Raw genomic sequence first — 21,441 nt, forward strand, 5'->3', positions numbered from 1 at the left:
GTGCTCCTAATCTCAGCTCGTTACCTGTATAAAAGACACCTGTCCACAGAAGCAATCAATCAATCAGATTCCAAACTCTCCACCATGGCCAAGACCAAAGAGCTGTCCAAGGATGTCAGGGACAAGATTGTAGACCTACACAAGGCTGGAATGGGCTACAAGACCATCACCAAGCAGCTTGGTGAGAAGGTGACAACAGTTGGTGCGATTATTCGCAAATGGAAGAAACACAAAATAACTGTCAGTCTCCCTCAGTCTGGGGCTCCATGCAAGATCTCACCTCGTGGAGTTTCAATGATCATGAGAACGGTGAGGAATCAGCCCAGAACTACATGGGAGGATCTTGTTAATGATCTCAAGGCAAACGTACAAAAACAGCAGGGGATCAAATACTTTTTTCCCCCACTGTACATACATATATATGGAAAAGAAACATTACAAGTATAAATCACAATAAGATGTAATAAAGTACAGATAAACAAAATGTAATAAAATGTGATCTTTTTGCAAATGCAGGGACGTCACTGGAAAAGATGATGTCTGGATGGCAGCATATGTTGCTCCAAAATGTGTACATCTCTTCTGCAAAAATGGTGCCCTCACAGATGTGCGAGTTACATGACAGACAGACAGACAGACACTCACACCCACACACACACACTTTCACAGACAGACAGACATACACACACACACACACACTCACTTTCACACAGAGACAGGCACACACACACACACATACATACATACATACATATGGAAAAGAAACAATACATTTATAAATCACAATAAGATGTAATAAAGTACAGAAAAACTAAATGTAAGAAAATGTGATCTTTAATACACACAAATATGTATGGCTGGTCGGATGCGTCTTGGACTCGGGTTCCTCTTCATTACGTATAACGCTTTTGCCTTTTGCTAAAGCTTTCCGTGGAGGGGATCGTGGGTGAGTTTGTACCATTTTTGGGAGGATCTGCCTTGTTGGGGCGGAGCTGTGATCCAGGTGAACAGCAGATCGGGCATAGGTGGGCATGTGGGCAGAGGAGTAGGAAGGCCGGTCAAGCAAATAAGCTTGCTAAGGTACGCAGCAGCAGCAAGCAGCCCCCCCATCCAGCCAGCCAGCCAGTCTGGCTGGCAGTGACTGAGTGGTTGACAGACGGCAAGCAACGGAATGTACGTGCTCTGTGATGTCATAGCAGTCAGCTGAGAGAGGCTCGTGATGTCATCGCTGAGCTGGCTGGCTGGCTGGCTCTGTGTGTGTGTGTGTGTGTGTGTGTGTGTCTATGTCTGTCTGTTTTTCTGTTTGTCAGTCTGTCTGTCTGTCTCTCTCTCTCTCCCTCTCAATTCTATTCATTTGTATTGTCAAAGCAATTGGACATACATACATACATACATATATATATATATATATATATATATATATATATATATATATATATATATATGTAGCGTAAGGTACACTTTTAAATTTCAATTAAAGAAGTGAATTCATAGTATCACCTTATCACGAATCCTGGAGTCTTGTAGAACTCAATTTCTGTAATAATTGGACGCAGACACCAATTCCAAAGATATAAATTGTCAAATTTATTTAAAAACAAAGACTAAATGTAGCACTACACTAATTATACAAAAGGGAAAAACTAATTAAAATTCAACTCTAGATCAACAAATCAAAGACAAATCACTTCCGTGACCAAATCAAAGACCATGGGATCCCATAGGATAACACACAAATCGTTAAACAAAAAAGGTTATAAACACATTGACTACAATACCGGTTAGTAATTCTAGGAATCACTAAGAAACAGTTGAAAGTGCTAAATTGCAGTTTCAGAAGATGAAAAAAAACTGTAACTGATGGGATATGTAGTACTTTATACTCGAGTGGTCTATGCGATTACACCCTGTTGGTGTTATTAAGAACGCCAAGTACCAGAATGCAGAGCGGGACTGTTTTTTGTGCCGTGACTTGTTGGGGGAAAAAGGCGCAGAAAAAACGGACGAGAAGGTGAAGGTAGTATGGCGGTGATGCACGCGTTGGTGAAGTGGGAAAGCGGGGTCGACAAAGACTCTTACAGCGTGATTCCCACTGCTTGCTTTCGCAATTTTGATTTATTCAGCATTGCTGATGATGACGAAGAGACGACTCGAAACTTCAGAGCAGAGTGGAGAGACACGAACAAACCTCCAAAAGGTGGATGGCCTGTCCATGAAGCGCAGATCATTATGACTGGTAACAATGTTTATTTAAAAAAAAAAAACATTAAAGTCTTTACATGCTATTTGATATATACAATCACAGTATATTTGAAATGAATGTTTAAGTTATTAATGTGTTGTACTTCTAACATACTCTTATAACATGGTAGATGGTGGTGAGGGCGCTAAAACTCGTCATACTTGACTGGCATTTGTAAGAACGATTTATTGTGTGTTGTGCTTTACAATAAAATCCCCCAAATCACAAAATAAATTAAACCAGATATAATTTAACTTCAGTTTTGATTCAGTGTTGGCTGTTCATCTTAATTTGTATGGTCAAAGCACAGTATTTTTATGACAAATAAATATAATCCCCAAATATCTGTGGACATAATGCAGGGTTTTATTTATTTTATTTTTATTTTAGGAAAAGAAGGCGAACTAAGAAGAAAACTTAATGACCTAACAAAAATGCCCTGTCCTAAAATGAAGAGAGTACCTAAACCAAACAAAAAACTTCAAATTTCAGATGATAGTGACCTTGATGAACCACAGTTACCGGTGAGATAATTACTGCAAATATTAAATAAATGTATTGCAGGATTGTTTTTTTTTAATCATATTCATATATATATATATTTTCATTTTAAACTCTTTTCCTCTCTGAATACAGCACAAAATAAGAAAGAAAACCGATGGAGCTTCAAGAATTAGATCCCGTCATATTCTACAGACATTTAAAGAGTCCAGTGAAGTTGAGCTACAGCAAAACGTTAAGCAGCTCGAAAAGGAAAACACAAGACTTAAAAATGAAAACCAATGTCTTCGAAACCGTATGGTTGATGGTAAGTTTTTTTATTTATAGCAAATAATTCCTTACCTTGATAAATGTTATTCTTCAGTAATTTAGATTCCAGAGTAATGTATTATAGTTGATCATACTGAAGTAATCTAGAACCACAATACAGACTCTTAATGTGCACTGTCTAATAGTTTAATAATACTGATTATTAAATAAAGTTTTCAACATAACTTCATAATCCTACATTAATGACTATATGCATTACATTAGACCTGGTAATTCTTGTATTTTATCTCTTTTATTTTTTTCGTAGCTAATGTTAATGACCCACAAAAAGGTCAGTTTGCCAATAACATAGAGCAAGTCTCTCAAGTATAATTGCAGGCATTGATGGTTTTGTTTTCACTTTGTATTAAATATATTACTAGAAATGATTATCATTTAATACTAAGGTTTTTTTCTCCAGAGATTCCAGACCTTTTGGACAATCTGAAAAAAATTGTAACAAAAGCCACATTGATCAGCAATGAAGACAAAAGTGTGTCACCATCAAGTGGTTCTGACAGCCCCACAGCAAATTGTTCTGAATCTGACAAAGAATCACCAAAACAGGTATAACACTCTTGGTCTACAATATTACAAAGACAAGGTAAAAATATATATATTGAAAACAAATATTGGTTGTAAACAATCTAATGATGCTACATTATCAGTTATATTCATAGTTATAGTTGATAATAAGAATGTAATTGAATTATGGGTGTCACAGATTCACTGACTTTATTATGTCTGTAAATTAATAAACTTAGAATTGAGACATACTGTGGTCTTTAATAACACATTTCTGTAACAAAATCACAGCCTTACTGATAATGTATTCCACTTAACATAATATAAGAATAGTTTGGGGATAAACTTGTTTTTTATTTACCATTGTCTTTTAGGTGGAAATATTCCCAGGCACTGGAGTTTACATTGACAAACTGTCCTGGATCCTTGCAGAGAGGTGCAGCACGAATACGTCATATGCAAGAACCCTGACGGTTGCTGTCTTTGACTTTCCAACATTATTAAAGAGCAATCTTCGTGGTGGTGGCAGCAAGAGAGATCCAACTTCGGAGAAAAAGACACCTCTGGATCGCTTAAAGGTGGAAGCCATATATGGTATGTAAATGCTGTTGTACAAAATTTCTAACTCTCCTTTTTAACTGTATAGAACACAAAGGGTTAGCATTTGAAATGTTCCTTTGGCCTTTGTTTTAGTTTCAGAGACTAGAGTTAATTTATTAATAAATAATAATACCTTACATGTAGCAGCTGGAAAGATCCCAAAGTGCTCTACAGACTCACTTCACCCACCACCCTCTGGGGTGCAGCCATTTTGTACCAGCAGATTACTACACAGCAGTAAAGGTGGAGTCATAACAAATTTGTTAGACCTGATTGAGGGAAGCCTGACTTAGAATTCAGCCACGTCACTCTTTCAACAACACCTTGTAAATCACCTTGGATTAATGCTTCAGACATATTAATACATAATAATAATGAATAGTGCCATGGGATCCTTGACAATATAAACTTTCATGTCTCATTTAAATTTGACTTTTGAGCAAATACTTCACATTTCAGTCCAGTTGTGCCACATCAATGTAATGCTTAAGCAAGGTATTAATGGAGAAAAGACTGCCTTTGCATAGCTGCTTCGCCAAGTACAGATTTTACTATGAACTAGTGTAAGACAAGTTTAAGAGCATACACCAAAACGTTTAAATACACCCACACACAAAAATGTTGATTTACTGTGGCAATATGTAACTAATGAACCCTTCTCAAAGATATGTGGTATGTTTATTAAAAGATTTTTATATATCTATGTGCAAGTCATTAAATCTATGTGATACATGTTTTTTAGGGGCTACCTTGAAAAAATTGCCCAGTACCCCAAAGAGTGTAATTGGTGGTGCAATTAACAGCAAGATAAATGAACTACGACACAGAATGAAACCAGAGTGAAGATTTGAAGAACCAGATCTGTATTTTTTGTTTTGTTTTCAACAGGGTTGGGGTCAATTCCAATTCAATTTTTAATTCCCTTTTCAATTCAATTCCAATAAAGAATATTATGTGAATGCAAAAAGTAATTGCAATTTTGAATTGATTTGTAGGAGGAATTGGAATTGAAAAACAGGAATTGACCCCAACCATGGTTTTCAGTGAGTGTTGTACAAATTGATAGGTCAGGGTTTCTGTAAAAACTTAATAGAGGCCAGCAGGCGTGCACGATCTGGGAAAAACTGCTCCACTACAACAGACCTCTTTCCCTTCGTTTTCTCTAAAAACCTCCTGATATCCTTCACTGCAGCTCTGACTCACCGAGGACGAGGAGGCGAGAGAGGAATCCGTGAAGCCGCCCTCACTGTCACTCCGAGCCGCGATGCTCCAGCGTGTAGCCGGACCTTTCCCCACCAAGCCGCTCGCTACCCCAGCTTCACTACTGTGCCACCACTTCTTTTACTGCCACTATTTACCAACACCGTCCGTGCTCCCTCCCAGCACCTTCTTAGTGCGTTTTTTCCACCCGGCGCCTCGGCTTGTACCGCCGAGCCTGGCCCTGCCTCCTCCTCGGCTACACCCTGTGTGTCTGTCCGCCCGTCTGCTGGCTGCTGAGGTTGTTCCTCGTCACTAACCAGCGCCCCGTGCACCGCCTCAACACCATCTCCCCCCGGCGTCTCGGTCGTCACTATCCCCCGCTGCCTCGACCCCGTCCCCCAGCTGTGCGTCATCGCCTCCGGGCAGCTCTTCCCCCGTCACGGCATCAGTGGTACCATCGGTCCGACCGGCGACTGTCTCCTCCGCCGGGGCTCGATCTCTGTCTGCCCGCTGCATCTGTGGCTGCGGGCCGGTGTCTCTATTCCTCCCCGCGTCGCCCCGCTCCTCCTCCCGCTCCCTGTCCTGCTCGGGACAGTTCCTCACGACATGCCCCTCGCTCCCACACCTGAAACACTTCATGGACTCCGAAGTAGCGAACACGACGTAGTCGGTATTGTCGATCTTAAATTTAAAAATGACATTAAGATCCTCATTGATGTTATTGAGGATCATATACAGCTGCCTTCGGAAGGACACGACGTGTTTCAGTTGCGGGGCTTTGCAGCCCAGCGGGACCCTCTTAATGCCGGACATCAGCTGCCCGAGCCGGTGCGGATGAACGGAGGGACGTTAGACAGCGTTACCTTCCGGGCAGGAGCAGCGAGCGGCAACACCGGGGTGAAAGTGTCGTCTAACACTGTGCCATTAGCCACTAGCTGATTGAGCAGATCAGTGGTTTTTAAGAAGATAACAATGGCAGCAGACTTGATATTTTCACACCCTGCTACCTCCCCAACCGCTAACACACACTGCTCTAGGGGGCAGAACTGCACCGGAGCGATCTTGACTCCATGGCGTCGGGTCAGTTTTTCAAAAGACGCATTCAGGGGGTCCGACCCCCCGACCCGGGAAGAACTACCGGTACTCCCCCCTCCCCTCCCCTGTTCCCCCACAATAAGAAAAGCACTGAAAACAGAAGACAAAATAAACAAACTGAAAAAAGTAAAGCAACAAAAAAACGCAGCCAAAGGACAGAGCTCTCAGCAGCACTCCCGCTCACTGCAGACCCCTCCCACACACTCCCAGCTGAGAGAGAGAGAGAGAGAGAGAGAGAGAGAGAGAGAGAGTGTTAGTGTCTGTCTGTCTCTCTCTCTCTGTAGATGCATCATAGGGAACATATGTAACAATCTCTCTTTTTGTTTACCAAAAATGAGAATGAACGTATTTCAAGTGGGTGTTGCCTTGGTTGGAAACGTTTTAAGATTATTTATGAAGTGTAAAGTGGATTTGTCTCAGTTCTCCGTAGTTTTCAATGTATGTGCCATTCAGTAGCGTTCATGTTACAGATGTGCCCTATGCAGTGGTAGGGTCAATAAAATGTCAGTAAAACTTTATTTTAGCAATTATGGAGGGGAAGAACTGCAAATAGAGGGTCCCCACTAATTATCTAACTTACCAACAACGTTTCAAATTAGGTCTTGCGAAGCTGCCAAATAATGCTGTATAATCGTATGTGTCTTCATACACCGGCTGCTATAGTCTGATAGCTTTGATTATATATATATATTTTCTCGTGAACCACAAATGCTATTTGCTTGATTTTTACAGAGTATGTTATAAATACCATTGTTATGAAGCCTGACAAATTGTATGCTGTAATTATGAATATTTTCAAATCATTTGTTTGTTTTTCCTAACATGTTACAAATGTTCCCTATGTGAAAGATGCATTATATCTTAATAACGTCTAAACAATTAAAGATATACAGATTATTATTTTTGGTAAAGTTATAATACATTGCTATTAACTATGTGTGTCAGTAAAAGTTTAAATTTCCTAAAGGATTTTTATTGATCTTGCAAAATAAGTGTTTAGGGAACATTTGTAACATAGAGGTGGGTTAGCCACCGGCTAAGGGCAGCGGCTCCGGCTCCAGCACCGTCACCATGTCGCTGGAAAAGCGCTAAGTGAGCTCACAGTGAGCTCAGTGTAATGTCTGCTCTGGTGAGCTCACAGTGTGACCTAGTCGTGAGTTCACGTCTTCACTGGGTAGTCCTTGACAACTTAATTGACTCAAATCTTGGGCTTAATTGGTCAAAATGACCATTGGTTGAAGGTACTCAGGGACTGATGTGTAGAGAGACTTATTAAACCTGCAGGATTGTGGTTTTCCCAGATCAGAATTAACCAGATCACCACAAAGGAACATGGTAGGTGCTATTGCAACACAGATTACACAAATACATTGAAATCCAAGTTTGCAGTGGTCCTTGGGCCATTGGGTGGTGATCCAGATCACTTCAGCAGGAATTTTGCAGTGGTCTGGACTACATCTCTCTCTCTCTCTCTCTCTCTCTCTCTCTCTCTCTCTCTCTCTCTCTCTCTCTCTCTCTCTCTCTCTCTCTCTCTCTCAATTCAGTGCATTTAAATTGTCAAAGCAATTGGACATACATATACACTCACCTAAAGGATTATTAGGAACACCTGTTCAATTTCTCATTAATGCAATTATCTAACCAACCAATCACATGGCAGTTGCTTCAATGCATTTAGGGGTGTGGTCCTGGTCAAGACAATCTCCTGAACTCCAAACTGAATGTCTGAATGGGAATGAAAGGTGATTTAAGCAATTTTGAGCGTGGCATGGTTGTTGGTGCCAGACGGGCCGGTCTGAGTATTTCACAATCTGCTCAGTTACTGGGATTTTCACGCACAACCATTTCTAGGGTTTACAAAGAATGGTGTGAAAAGGGAAAAACATCCAGTATGCGGCAGTCCTGTGGGCGAAAATGCCTTGTTGATGCTAGAGCTCAGAGGAGAATGGGCCGACTCGATTCAAGCTGATAGAAGAGCAACTTTGACTGAAATAACCACTCGCTACAACCGAGGTATGCAGCAAAGCATTTGTGATGCCACAACACGTACAACCTTGAGGCGGATGGGCTACAACAGCAGAAGACCCCACTGGGTACCACTCATCTCCACTACAAATAGGAAAAAGAGGCTACAATTTGCACAAGCTCACCAAAATTGGACAGTTGAAGACTGGAAAAATGTTGCCTGGTCTGATGAGTCTCGATTTCAGAGTCAGAATTTGGCGTAAACAGAATGAGAACATGGATCCATCATGCCTTGTTACCACTGTGCAGGCTGGTGGTGGTGGTGTAATGGTGTGGGGGATGTTTTCTTGGCACACTTTAGGCCCCTTAGTGCCAATTGGGCATCGTTTAAATGCCACGGCCCGTTGTTTCTGACCATGTCCATCCCTTTATGACCACCATGTACCCATCCTCTGATGGCTACTTCCAGCAGGATAATGCACCATGTCACAAAGGTCGAATTATTTCAAATTGGTTTCTTGAACATGACAATGAGTTCACTGTACTAAACTGGCCCCCACAGTCACCAGATCTCAACCCAATAGAGCATCTTTGGGATGGGGTGTGTAGCGTTATGTTGGGTGTATTTGGATAAGAGTATTTGGGCTCTGAGCTGAAGCACGGATCTAAAGAAGACCTCTCCCCCCCAAAGTTATCAGATTTCCTTTGCTCATCAGCTTGGAACTGGTTTGCATCAAAGTGACAGTTTTGGGGAGGATGGCACCGAGAAGAGGCCAAATAGTTTGTTATTCTGCTATGAGATGTCTGGAGAAAGGGGCCTGTGGGTGATAAAAACTCTTTGAAGTGGATGAGAGCCGAAATCCCGACATAGAGCTACGAACCCAGGCCAACCGGCATTTCCAAAAGATGGCATGGATTGACATCAGTCATAAATCAAGCCCCCCTCCAATAGGACACTGGGGGCTGAAACCGAAATCCAATCTCAAGAACGCAGGAACCAATCACCTATTGATCTGACAGACTATAAAGGACAAACACGGCCTTTCTTTCTCTCTCTCTCTCACCTGAACCAGTAACTCGCTGCCACAGCTCAACCTGTAGCTCTGTTGCCCGAACCGGAACCAGAAACCAACCAAGTCTTTGCCGGCAACAGAAGAGTTAAACTGGGAGAAGGAGATTGAGCGAAGAATTCTTTTAAAGGACTTTATTAAATAAATAACTTTACAGACCCACCTGATCAGTGGAGTTTTACAGCTGGACAATTGACTAAGTCGACTGAATACGAAAGTGTCAGTCATTTAAATAGCTATTTGAGTTTTAAGAAACTTGACCCTTGGAACAAACAGGGCCCTGCTTTCCTCAAAGACTTTGTCTTCAAGTAACTACGGTGGAACCCTGCTTACAAAGAAGATTTTGTGCACAACCTTGGAGCCTTCAAACCAGTGGAAAATCTGTTTGGAAACGACTCTACTTTCGCGAAACCCCAACTTCCAGGTGCATCGACTGAGTGGAAGTTCTTGGACAAAGCCGAACCGGACTGCCTTTGTTCCAAACCACACGGACCTCGTGCCGTGTGCTGTTATCTGAGCCTGAAGCCAGAGAGGCCTCTCTGTGACGAAGTTCACATAAGTTTAACAGTTTGGAGTTCATGATTCATGACATTTGAGAAATCAATAAGAAATGTTAATCTGTGATTCATAACTCTAGAATGTGTAATATCATTTAGTTTTCTTAAATATAAATGTGTGTTGCATTAAACTGTTTTGTTGATAATTTTAGAAATAAAATCTGTCAACGCCGAGAAATATCTTCTCATTCCTGTTTAACTGTTTAGTCTGAAATTGACACAAGTTAATAGACACCAGATTATAGGTGGCCTGCCTGCCTATCCTTAATCATTGAATAATAATCAGTTAAGGGAAATTGTGGTAACAAGTAATGATAGGATCTTTCTCTCCACCTAAACGTTAATGAGACTGATATATATATAACGAGAAGTTACCTGACATAAATACTAACCTGCGTAGTTATTTAATGTCTGACTAATAATACTAACAAGAGACTCACCTTCATGTTACTAACTGGTATTGTAGTCAATGTGTTTATAACCTCTTTTGTTTAACGATTTGTGTGTTATCATATGCGATCCCATGGTCTTTGATTTGGTCACGGAAGTGATTTGTCTTTGATTTGTTGATATAGAGTTGAATTTTAATTAGTTTTTCCCTTTTGTATAATTAGTGTAGTGCTACATTTAGTCTTTGTTTTGAATAAATTTGACAATTTATATCTTTGGAATTGGTGTCTGCGTCCAATTATTACAGAAATTGAGTTCTACAAGATTCCAGGATTCGTGATAAGGTGATACTATAAATTCACTTCTTTAATTGAAATTTATAAGAGTACCTTACGCTACAGGTGGAACGGGAGCTTCGTGCCCTGGATGTGCATCCCACAAATCTCCATCAACTGCAAGATGCTATCCTATCAATATGGGCCAACATTTCTAAAGAATGCTTTCAGCACCTTGTTGAATCAATGCCACGTAGAATTAAGGCAGTTCTGAAGGCGAAAGGGGGTCAAACACAGTATTAGTATGGTGTTCCTAATAATCCTTTAGGTGAGTGTATATGGAAAAGGAACAATATGTGTACATCTCTGCATATGGTGCCCTAACAGATGTGCAAGTTACATGACAGACAGACACTCACACACACTTTCAAAGACAGACAGGCAGACAGACACTCACACACACTTTCACAGACTCACTTTCACAGACAGACAGACACAGACACAGACACACTCACTTTCACACAGAGACAGGCACATTTTCACACAGAGACAGACACACAAACACACACAAACAGACACAGACACACATACTTTGACAGACAGACAGACAGACAGACACATGCATATTATGGGTCTTTGTTGGGTAGTGAAATGGGTAGCATCAGTCGCAGTGTGGGTAATGTCAGGGAGCCAATCATAGTCCCCGTTATTTGCATATCGTGGCGCAAAGCATTCTGGGAAAAGCAACTAAACACGTTTAGTCATGTATTTGTCCATAGTTTACACATGAGATGAAAGAGACAGTATGACGTATTGAGCACCTGGGATTCCTCATGTGTATGTGAGGGGCAGAGGAACCGGATCCCAAGTGTGCGTCCCAGGTGCTATAGGTTTCAAAGCATGCAGGGGAATAGGCACCCCACCCTGACACCTATAGAAGACTGGATAGGGAGATATAAATAGCAATGGGGAGACTCTTGTACTTGGTGTGGCTCTATCCATATAGTGGGGCCAGCAGCCACTTAGCAGGTGCAGCAATAGAAGCTCAGCCTGGGGAGACTGGATTTAGCATTTCCTCTCCATTTTGATAACTATCCATAATCATTTCTGCAAAATACTTCTATGATACCTATGTATGTTTTTTACTTGTACTATATTATACTATCAAGTATCAGTGTACACATACAATGTGACCTGTTACATTAATACAGAGGCCACGGAAGGCCAGATCACTAATAGCCACTGTCCCCTGATATTACACTTTTTTACAATCACTTTGGCACTCATTTCAGAACCTTGATGTCATTTTTCAAAACTCTAGACACTAAACTCACACCCGATGATCAAAATGCACATTTTTCAAAACTCTAACACTTTTTTACAATTGCTTGGATACAATACACATCAACCTCAGATCATTTGTTCATTGAACTAAAATGACACAACTTAACATCAAAGTATTACCATTTCAAAATGCAATTCACACATTACATCTGAGATCACTGTCTATTCATTTCATTACAAAGATCTAACTATCAATTGATACAGCTGCTCAAAATGATAAGTGACTGTTGCATTACTCTTAATGCATAGTTTTATGGAAACTGACAAACAGTATTCCATGTTTCGATCATGAAAGTTTCAGGATAATGAGATCCATTGACACCAATAACCGAGGAGCATGGTTTCTTAGGGTTACCATAGACTTGACTGTGTCTTCTTGTTTGTGAAGGAACAGGACTGTGTTTTCCTGTCTGGGTTCCCGCAGGCTTAAGTGGGTTTGACCTACTATTAGAAAAAAAAAAAAAAAGGAGCGCTAATTAATTGTTCAATATCTGATACGCCGGTGATAATATAAAATAACGTGTTTATAGTTTATAGAAGTTTATAGTGTTTATGGTAAATGAAGAAAAGTCATTAAGTTATATACAAGTTCTATAAATGCAAACATTGAAAAGCATGTTTGTTGTTATTCCTATATAGGATTTAGTATTATTTGTGTTTTCTTGTTTTTTGCTATTTTTTCTCCCCTGTCGTTTATTGTTATTTTGCGGGCTTGCACGCCTTGGTTGTTGTGTACAAAACGATACATAGAAAATGGGAAAACGTGTTACTGTGTGGGAACAGCTCTAGTAAGATGGGCGACCCGCCACTTAAAGGTACACATGTAAGGTACATGTATGATAACTATGGAGTGAAGCGGTGCGTTTGACTGGACAATAGGTGACAGAAAATTAAGGTTTCCAGAAGATGGGACTTTTGATTCAGATAGACTTGAGCACCTAAAAACGGTTTTGCAAAATAGGAATACAAAGCATTAAGAAATGAGAAACCAAAGCTAGCTATCTTAAAACATTTGTTAGAGAAAAGAAAGAAAAGACAACAGGCATAATTCAATCTGAATGCCCCGAAGACAAATTAAAAATATATATATATATGTTTTTCAGTATAAATGACAGTCCTCAAGATACTGAAGGAAAATTACTAGATAAGTAATAAATAAGGGTAGTTTGAGACACTGCAGGTCAATATAACATGCCAACCAAAACCATGGTATCTGAATTTACTATGGATATAAATTAATATGTGTCTCTTTGTATGTTTGTACGTTTTCAGTTTGCGCAAGGTAAATGTCCATATTTTGACTTTTTCATGTACTGTATAGTCCAGAATATGACTAAGAGAGTCATAAGTCACAAATAGTTACAGAATGATAGCTAAAAAACGCCAGTTAAATATGTTGTAATAACAGACCTACAAGAAAGTCAGCATTTAACTGTACACAGAATGCTATTGCAAACAGAAATAATAATACAAAATTAAGTTATTTAAATAGGTCTTACGAATACAGAAGTTAAAAGTAACATGTTAGAAATGGAATTAGAGCCAAATTTAGAAATAGGAATCCGAGGCAACCACAAACATTCGGTGAAGGTTTCTTACATATTGATAAATAGATAACCAGATACTCCAGGAAATTAACGATGTGCTCATTTGGAAGCTATGAGTTCCACAATGAAGAGTTTTTAAATCCCTAGTAATAGATCCCTAAATACAATGTGTAGGTAAGAAATTAACTATTGATCAGTTCAATCTGGATTCGGGAACAGTTCTTCTGAACCTGTACTGGTGTAGATTGGACTTCAATAGGAGGAAGTGACACAATAAAGACATGAGCCGCGCAGGAGGACAGTCTTAGTGCCCACGCAGGTTCTTAGTTGGGGAAATCATTGACTGGACACATTTTTTGAAAATGTGCTTTCCTGAAGTACCTGGACATCATTATTGAGATCAATGAAAAGGCTTATTTTCCAAAGATTAAATACATTCATTAACTACAATAATGTAGTGAAATGTATATAAATAGTAATAATACAAATCGATCAAATATAACTTGCATTTTCTTGTAAGAAATTAGGAATAGGAGAAAGAACAGCTGTTGGGATGCAGTGCGATGTTATCCAAAATTGAAAGCGGTTGAGAAAGGAGAGTTTGTTCTGTGTGAGACAAATGTACTGCCACGAGAGACTCTGATGGTGATTGACTGGAATATGAGGGAAAATAATGAAGTTACTACAGGTATAACTAAAGGTGTAACATAACTAATTTAATGAAACATAGTCATTGCAAGTTATAAAACTGTTTGGAAATAGTCCTTTCACAAACAGAAATACCCTATCAATTAGGAAGAGGGGGGCAGGGGGCAAGGGCCGTATGTGCTCCTCTGCTCCCCCTGTTCGCCTGAGCAGACAAGCAGCCTGAGATGAGAGAGAGAGAGAGAGAGAGAGAGAGAGAGAGAGAGAGAGAGAAGTCAGAGACAAGGCAGAGACTGTAAGTACGTGTAAGGGTTCATAACTTATTACAAACAGAGCAAGAGTGTAATGAATGGTAATTTACACTGCTTGTATTAATAATGATAATAATATTGATGTTGATACAGACGAATACGTCACATACTAGATGACAACCGCATAAAACTAATAATAATGAAAATAGGAATAATAGGAGTATGGAAATAATTTCAAATTATGGTTTATTGGTAAAAAATGAATTGAGAAACAAAGATTAATAACTGCCATCATTTACCCAACTACTATTAACTATGGTGTTGAAGGAGCTGCTGTAATAGTTATTGTAATGTTCTCAGGTATTTAAGTTAGATAAAAGGACAAAGATAAGCACATTGTTTTGAAACTTTGACAACTCCACACAAAAAGAGTATCTACACTAGGAAGTAAAGCTGATTCAATAAACACAGGAGATATGATGCTGCTGACGACAGCTGAGTGCTGTACTGAAATAATTTGATAAATGAGATAAATTGGAATCAAGATTATTATTATTTTGAATTGTCCCTTTACTAGAAACCTTATAGATTGTGCGAATGTCAACTAATGTGATAGAGATGCCTTTTATAAGGACGATCTCTGATGTTGTGTGAACCACACATTGTGTCTTCAGACTGATTTATTCCACATGGCAGATATGCATATTATGAATCGTGTCCTGAAGGAACCGATGTCTGACCCATATGGAGAAGATGCTGGTGTTCTTGTTGAGACACAGTAGGCCAAGGGCGCGGCTTTAAAGACAGCCTCACAGCAACTTGAACAGACCAATGCTGAGGTCCACTACGCTGAAGTGATGCTTGACTCAGTGGAGAAATAAGTTAAAATACTATAATTAAAGGTTTTCCAGATTATAGGAATCTACAATATATTGTGAAACTGCTCAGATGACGTCCGCAGTAGCACATATTCTTCTATTGATAGTTTAATTTATAATGTACTATTAGTGGAGATGTCACATTATTCAAATGAATAGAATGACAGCCATGAAGTCAGAATCAGTCCATTGCCCTTCACTTAAGATTTGTACAATGTATAATGTTTATAAATCAAAACGCAACAAATATATGTACAATACAGTTTACAAACTGAATTTGTAAAAAAGAATGTTTTGCTGACTTTTGTATTCTCTTTGAAGCAACAAAATGTATGTGTTATGTATGTCGTAACTAGGGTTTGACTTTTATGACCTGGGGCTGGATGAAATTTAATTTGAGATGCACTGTAAAAGCTCCAGGAAATTGCAACTGGCCACTGCACCTTCCATAAGAGAGCTCAAACATTTGCTAATGCATTGGTTGCCTCACAGGCACTCTTTCCCTGGTTTGCCCATGTGGCGCATGGTGTTGGCCACACGGGCAAAGGGGGGATGTGTGCATCAGTCTTTTAAATTGGTTTGCCCCAGGTTTTATAGTAACAGCTTAGCAATATTGTAGAACTTGCCACATTTGTCAAGCTCATAATCCTGCAATATGCAAATAGATTGTGTTCAAAAGCTTAAATGTTGTGGATATGAATATATACTTGTAATAATATATAGGTGTTCTAAATGGGTTGAAGCCTATCCCGTAGGAAGGCTGAAGTAGTAAAAGTAGCAAAAATACAGTTAAGGGATGTTATATGTAGATTTCGCATTCCAGGGAAATTTCCAGTGATAGGAACACTCACTTCACTGGGACAATAGTGCAGGAACTATGCAAAGCCCTGCGAGGTAAACAACATTTTCACTGCCCCATCAGGCTCAGTCAGCTGGAGCAGTGGAGAAACAAAATGGGATATTAAAGAATAAGCTGTCTAATATATGCAAACAAACAGGACTCAAACGTCCAGATCCCCTTCCTATAGTCCTAATGACAATGAAATCGTCAGCAAATTGAGAAAAACAGGTCTTTCTCCGTGTGAGATTATTATGGGATGACTTATGAGACTCTCCATCACTCCTCCATTGTCTGTAAGGGAAATGGACATCCACTTGATGGATGATGCTATGTTGTCTTTTTGTATGGGACTAACACGTGCTTTCGAAGCTGTCCATTCACAGATGAAAGCCGCCCAGACTGAACCATCCCAGCAGGTTTACCACCCCTTCCAGCAAGATGACTGTGTATATCAAAGCACACAAGAGAAAGTCCTCCCAACAGCCCAGGTGGACAGGGCCCTACCAGGTGCTCCTGACCACCCACACAGCTGTGAAGTGCCTAGGAACGACGACATGGATCCACTCCTCACACTGCAAACTTGCCAATCGAGGCGATCAGCACAACCCTGGTGGAGAACAGAGGGATAAAGGAATTGTTCTTCCACATCAGATTTGACATTACTGTATGTATGCAGGCCCTTGTAATTGCTTTTCCAATACTGCCAACTGGTTATTGATGATTGATTTCACATTGTGGTACGAGTATCGAGTGAAATGCGTGCTATCCACCTCAACAACACAGCGATAACATGGAGCCGGCAGGTGATCCAGGTCACAATAGAGGTCAAGCAGTGGGAGGAGGAAGACGTGGTGGTCAAAGGTGTAGCGTAAGGTACACTTATAAAATTCAATTAAAGAAGTGAATTTATAGTATCACCTTATCACGAATCCTGGAATCTTGTAGAACTCATTTTCTGTAATAATTGGATGCAGACACCAATTCCAAAGATATAAATTGTCAAATTTATTCAAAAACAAAGACTAAATGTAGCACTACACTAATTATACAAAAGGGAAAAACTAATTAAAATTCAACTCTAGATCAACAAATCAAAGACAAATCACTTCCGTGACCAAATCAAAGACCATGGGATCGCATATGATAACACACAAATCATTAAACAAAAAAGGTTATAAACACATTGACTACAATACCGGTTAGTAAGACGAAGGTGAGTCTCTCATTAGTATTGTTAGTCAGACATTCAATAACTACGCAGGTTAGTATTTATGTCAGGTAACTTCTCGTTATATATATATCAGTCTCATTAACGTTTAGGTGGAGAGAAAGATCCTATCATTACTTGTTACCACAATTTCCCTTAACTGATTATTATTCAATGATTAAGGATAGGCAGGGCCACCTATAATCTGGTGTCTATTAACTTGTGTCAATTTCAGACTAAACAGTTAAACAGGAATGAGAAGATATTTCTCGGCGTTGACAGATTTTATTTCTAAAATTATCAACAAAACAGTTGAATGCAACACACATTTATATTTAAGAAAACTAAATGATATTACACATTCTAGAGTTATGAATCACAGATTAACATTTCTAATTGATTTCTCAAATGTCATGAATAATGAACTCCAAACTGTTAAACTTATGTGAACTTCGTCGCAGAGAGGCCTCTCTGGCTTCGGGCTCAGATAACAGCACACGGCACGAGGTCCGTGTGGTTTGGAACAAAGGCAGTCCGGTTCGGCTTTGTCCAAGAACTTCCACTCAGTCGATGCACCTGGAAGTTGGGGTTTCGCGAATGTAGAGTCTTTTCCAAACAGATTTTCCACTGGTTTGAAGGCTCCAAGGTTGTGCACAAAATCTTCTTTGTAAGCAGGGTTCCACCGTAGTTACTTGAAGACAAAGTCTTTGAGGAAAGCAGGGCCCTGTTCGTTCCAAGGGTCAAGTTTCTTAAGACTCAAATAGCTATTTAAGTGACTGACACTTTCGTATTCAGTCGACTTAGTCAATTGTCCAGCTGTAAAACTCCACTGATCAGGTGGGTCTGTGAAGTTATTTATTTAATAAAGTCCTTTAAAATAATTCTTCGCTCAATCTCCTTCTCCCAGTTTAACTCTTCTGTTGCCGGCAAAGACTTGGTTGGTTTCTGATTCCGGTTCTGGCAACAGAGCTACAGGTTGAGCTGTGGCAGCGAGATTCTGGTTCAGGTGAGAGAGAGAGAGAGAGAAAGACTGTCCGCTGTTCCTTATAGTCTGTCAGATCAGTAGGTGATTGGTCCCTGAGTTCTTGAGATTGGATTTCGGTTTCAGCCCCCAGTGTCCTATTGGAGGGAGGCTTTATTTATGACTGATGTCAATCCATGCCATCTTTTGGAAATGCCGGTTGGCCTGGGTTCGTAGCTCTATGTCGGGATTTCAGCTCTCATCCACTTCAAAGAGTTTTTATCACCTACAGGCCCCTTTCTCCAGACATCTCATAGCAGAATTCCAAACTATTTGGCCTCTTCTCGGTGCCATCCTCCCCAAAACTGTCACTTTGATGCAAACCAGTTCCAAGCTGATGAGCTAAGGAAATCTGATAACTTTGGGGGGGGAGAGGTCTTCTTTAGATCAGTGCTTCAGCTCAGAGCCCAAATGCTCTTATCAAAATACACCCAAAATAACGCTACATATGTATGTATGTATGTATATATGTGTAGAAGGAAAATTAGAAATTATTTTCTTACACCTGTTTTTCTCTCTTGTATACTTAAGAAAGATACGGTCAAGCTAGAAGGTCAGCCCAGAAGATAGTTTGATTTCTGTTTGTTATTTACGATGAGAACCTTGGAGACATTGTCAAACGGTATGACCTACGTGCCTGTTCCCTAAAACCATGTGTTGACCTATGAACTCTGTTCTATAATGATATATGTTCTGCTTAGTTAGCCTTTAAGATAACATTGTAATGACTTTCTAGCATGTATGGATGTATGTATGTATGTATATATATATATATATATATATATATATATGTATGTATGTATGTCCAATTGCTTTGACAATACAAATGAATTGAATTGAGAGGAAGAGAGAGAGAGAGAGAGAGAGAGAGAGAGAGAGAGAGAGAGAGACAGACAGACAGACAGACAGCTCAGCGATGACATCACGAGCCTCTCTCAGCTGACTGCTATGACATCACAGAGCACGTACATTCCGTTGCTTGTCGTCTGTCAACCACTCAGTCACTGCTAGCCAGACTGTCCCTAAGACAAAGTGTACAATACTTCAATTATATCTCCTCCAGACAGATAAAGAATATTAAGAGCTACGATGAAGTTACCCAGGAGACGTAAAAAGCTTGCATCACCTGGTATTTCCTGGAGGTCACCCATCCAAGTACTGACCAGGCCCTGGCCCGTTTAGCTTCCGAGATCTGACGAGACGGGGTGCGTCCAGGACGGTGTAGCCGCAAGCCGAGAGGCCTGGCTGCATGATGTCTCTTAAAGGCTGGCGGGTATTGACGGAACTTCTAGCAAAAAAAAAAAAAAAAAAAAAAAAAAGAAAAACGGAGGCAAAAATATCAGTGCAGCAAATGGTGTTGAAAGTTGCCGGGTACGTGTACAATACTTCAATTATATCTCCTCCAGACAGAAAGAGAGTATTAAGAGCTACGATAAAGTTACCCAGGAGAAGTAAAAAGCTTGCAGCACCTGGTATTTCCAGGAGGTCACCCATCCAAGTACTGACCAGGCCCTGCCCCGTTTAGCTTCCGAGATCTGACAAGATCGGGCGCATTCAGGACGGTGTGGCCACAAGCCGAGACGCCTGGCTGCATGATGTCTCTTAAAGGTTGGCGGGTATTGACGGAACTTCCAGCAAAAAAAAAAAAGAAAAAAGAAAAATGGTGGGAAACATATCAGTGCAGCAAAGTGTGTTGAAAGTAGCCGGGTACGTGTACAATTCTTTAATTATATCTCCTCCAGACTGAAAGAGAGTATTAAGAGCTACGATGAAGTTACCCAGGGGACGTAAAAAGCTTGCAGCACCTGGTATTTCCAGGAGGTCACCCATTCAAGTACTGTCTAGGCCCTGCCCCATTTAGCTTCCGAGATCTGATGAGATCGGGCGCGTTCAGGACGGTGTGGCCGCAAGCCAAGAGGCCTGGCTGCATGATGTCTCTTAAAGGCTGGCGGGTATTGACGGAACTTCCAGCAAAAAAAAAAATAGAAAAATGGAGGGAAAAATATCAGTGCAGGAAAGGGTGTTGAAAGTAGCCGGGTACATGTACAATTCTTCAATTATATCTCCTCCAGACTGAAAGAGAGTATTAAGAGCTACGATAAAGTTACCCAGGAGAAGTAAAAAGCTTGCAGCACCTGGTATTTCCAGGAGGTCACCCATCCAAGTACTGACCAGGCCCTGCCCCGTTTAGCTTCCGAGATCTGACAAGATCGGGCGCATTCAGGACGGTGTGGCCACAAGCCGAGACGCCTGGCTGCATGATGTCTCTTAAAGGTTGGCGGGTATTGACGGAACTTCCAGCAAAAAAAAAAAAGAAAAAAGAAAAATGGTGGGAAACATATCAGTGCAGCAAAGTGTGTTGAAAGTAGCCGGGTACGTGTACAATTCTTTAATTATATCTCCTCCAGACTGAAAGAGAGTATTAAGAGCTACGATGAAGTTACCCAGGGGACGTAAAAAGCTTGCAGCACCTGGTATTTCCAGGAGGTCACCCATTCAAGTACTGTCTAGGCCCTGCCCCATTTAGCTTCCGAGATCTGATGAGATCGGGCGCGTTCAGGACGGTGTGGCCGCAAGCCAAGAGGCCTGGCTGCATGATGTCTCTTAAAGGCTGGCGGGTATTGACGGAACTTCCAGCAAAAAAAAAAATAGAAAAATGGAGGGAAAAATATCAGTGCAGGAAAGGGTGTTGAAAGTAGCCGGGTACATGTACAATTCTTCAATTATATCTCCTCCAGACTGAAAGAGAGTATTAAGAGCTACAATGAAGTTACCCAGGAGACGTAAAAAGCTTGCAGCACCTGGTATTTCCAGGAGGTCACCCATCCAAGTACTGAACAGGCCCTGCCCCGTTTAGCTTCCGGGATCTGATGAGATCGGTCGCGCTCAGGACGGTGTGGTCGCAAGCAAGAGGCCTGGCTGCATGATGTCTCTTAAAGGCTGGAGGGTATTGACGGAACTTCCAGCAAAATAAAAAA

At 40.5% G+C, this 21,441-nt stretch overlaps 5 non-coding genes and 2 pseudogenes across 5 annotated transcripts; 1 reads left to right on the forward strand and 6 right to left on the reverse strand.

Moving 5' to 3' along the window:
• Window positions 1-874: 874 nt before the first annotated feature.
• LOC136739596 (U5 spliceosomal RNA) lies at window positions 875-989 on the forward strand. Its single transcript, XR_010812920.1, has one exon. It is a non-coding gene; the product is annotated as a U5 spliceosomal RNA (small nuclear RNA).
• Window positions 990-19,577: 18,588 nt separating this feature from the next.
• LOC136739499 (uncharacterized) lies at window positions 19,578-19,696 on the reverse strand (annotated as a pseudogene).
• Window positions 19,697-19,920: 224 nt separating this feature from the next.
• On the reverse strand, window positions 19,921-20,039 carry LOC136739602 (5S ribosomal RNA). Its single transcript, XR_010812926.1, has one exon. It is a non-coding gene; the product is annotated as a 5S ribosomal RNA (ribosomal RNA).
• A 217-nt stretch (window positions 20,040-20,256) lies between these two features.
• On the reverse strand, window positions 20,257-20,375 carry LOC136739624 (5S ribosomal RNA). The gene has a single exon (XR_010812947.1). It is a non-coding gene; the product is annotated as a 5S ribosomal RNA (ribosomal RNA).
• Window positions 20,376-20,586: 211 nt separating this feature from the next.
• On the reverse strand, window positions 20,587-20,705 carry LOC136739604 (5S ribosomal RNA). The gene has a single exon (XR_010812928.1). It is a non-coding gene; the product is annotated as a 5S ribosomal RNA (ribosomal RNA).
• A 217-nt stretch (window positions 20,706-20,922) lies between these two features.
• Window positions 20,923-21,041, reverse strand: LOC136739625 (5S ribosomal RNA). The gene has a single exon (XR_010812948.1). It is a non-coding gene; the product is annotated as a 5S ribosomal RNA (ribosomal RNA).
• A 211-nt stretch (window positions 21,042-21,252) lies between these two features.
• On the reverse strand, window positions 21,253-21,371 carry LOC136739468 (uncharacterized; annotated as a pseudogene).
• Window positions 21,372-21,441: the final 70 nt, after the last annotated feature.

This window comes from Amia ocellicauda, unplaced genomic scaffold (genome assembly GCF_036373705.1).
Source record: "Amia ocellicauda isolate fAmiCal2 unplaced genomic scaffold, fAmiCal2.hap1 HAP1_SCAFFOLD_61, whole genome shotgun sequence".
Taxonomy (NCBI): domain Eukaryota; kingdom Metazoa; phylum Chordata; class Actinopteri; order Amiiformes; family Amiidae; genus Amia; species Amia ocellicauda.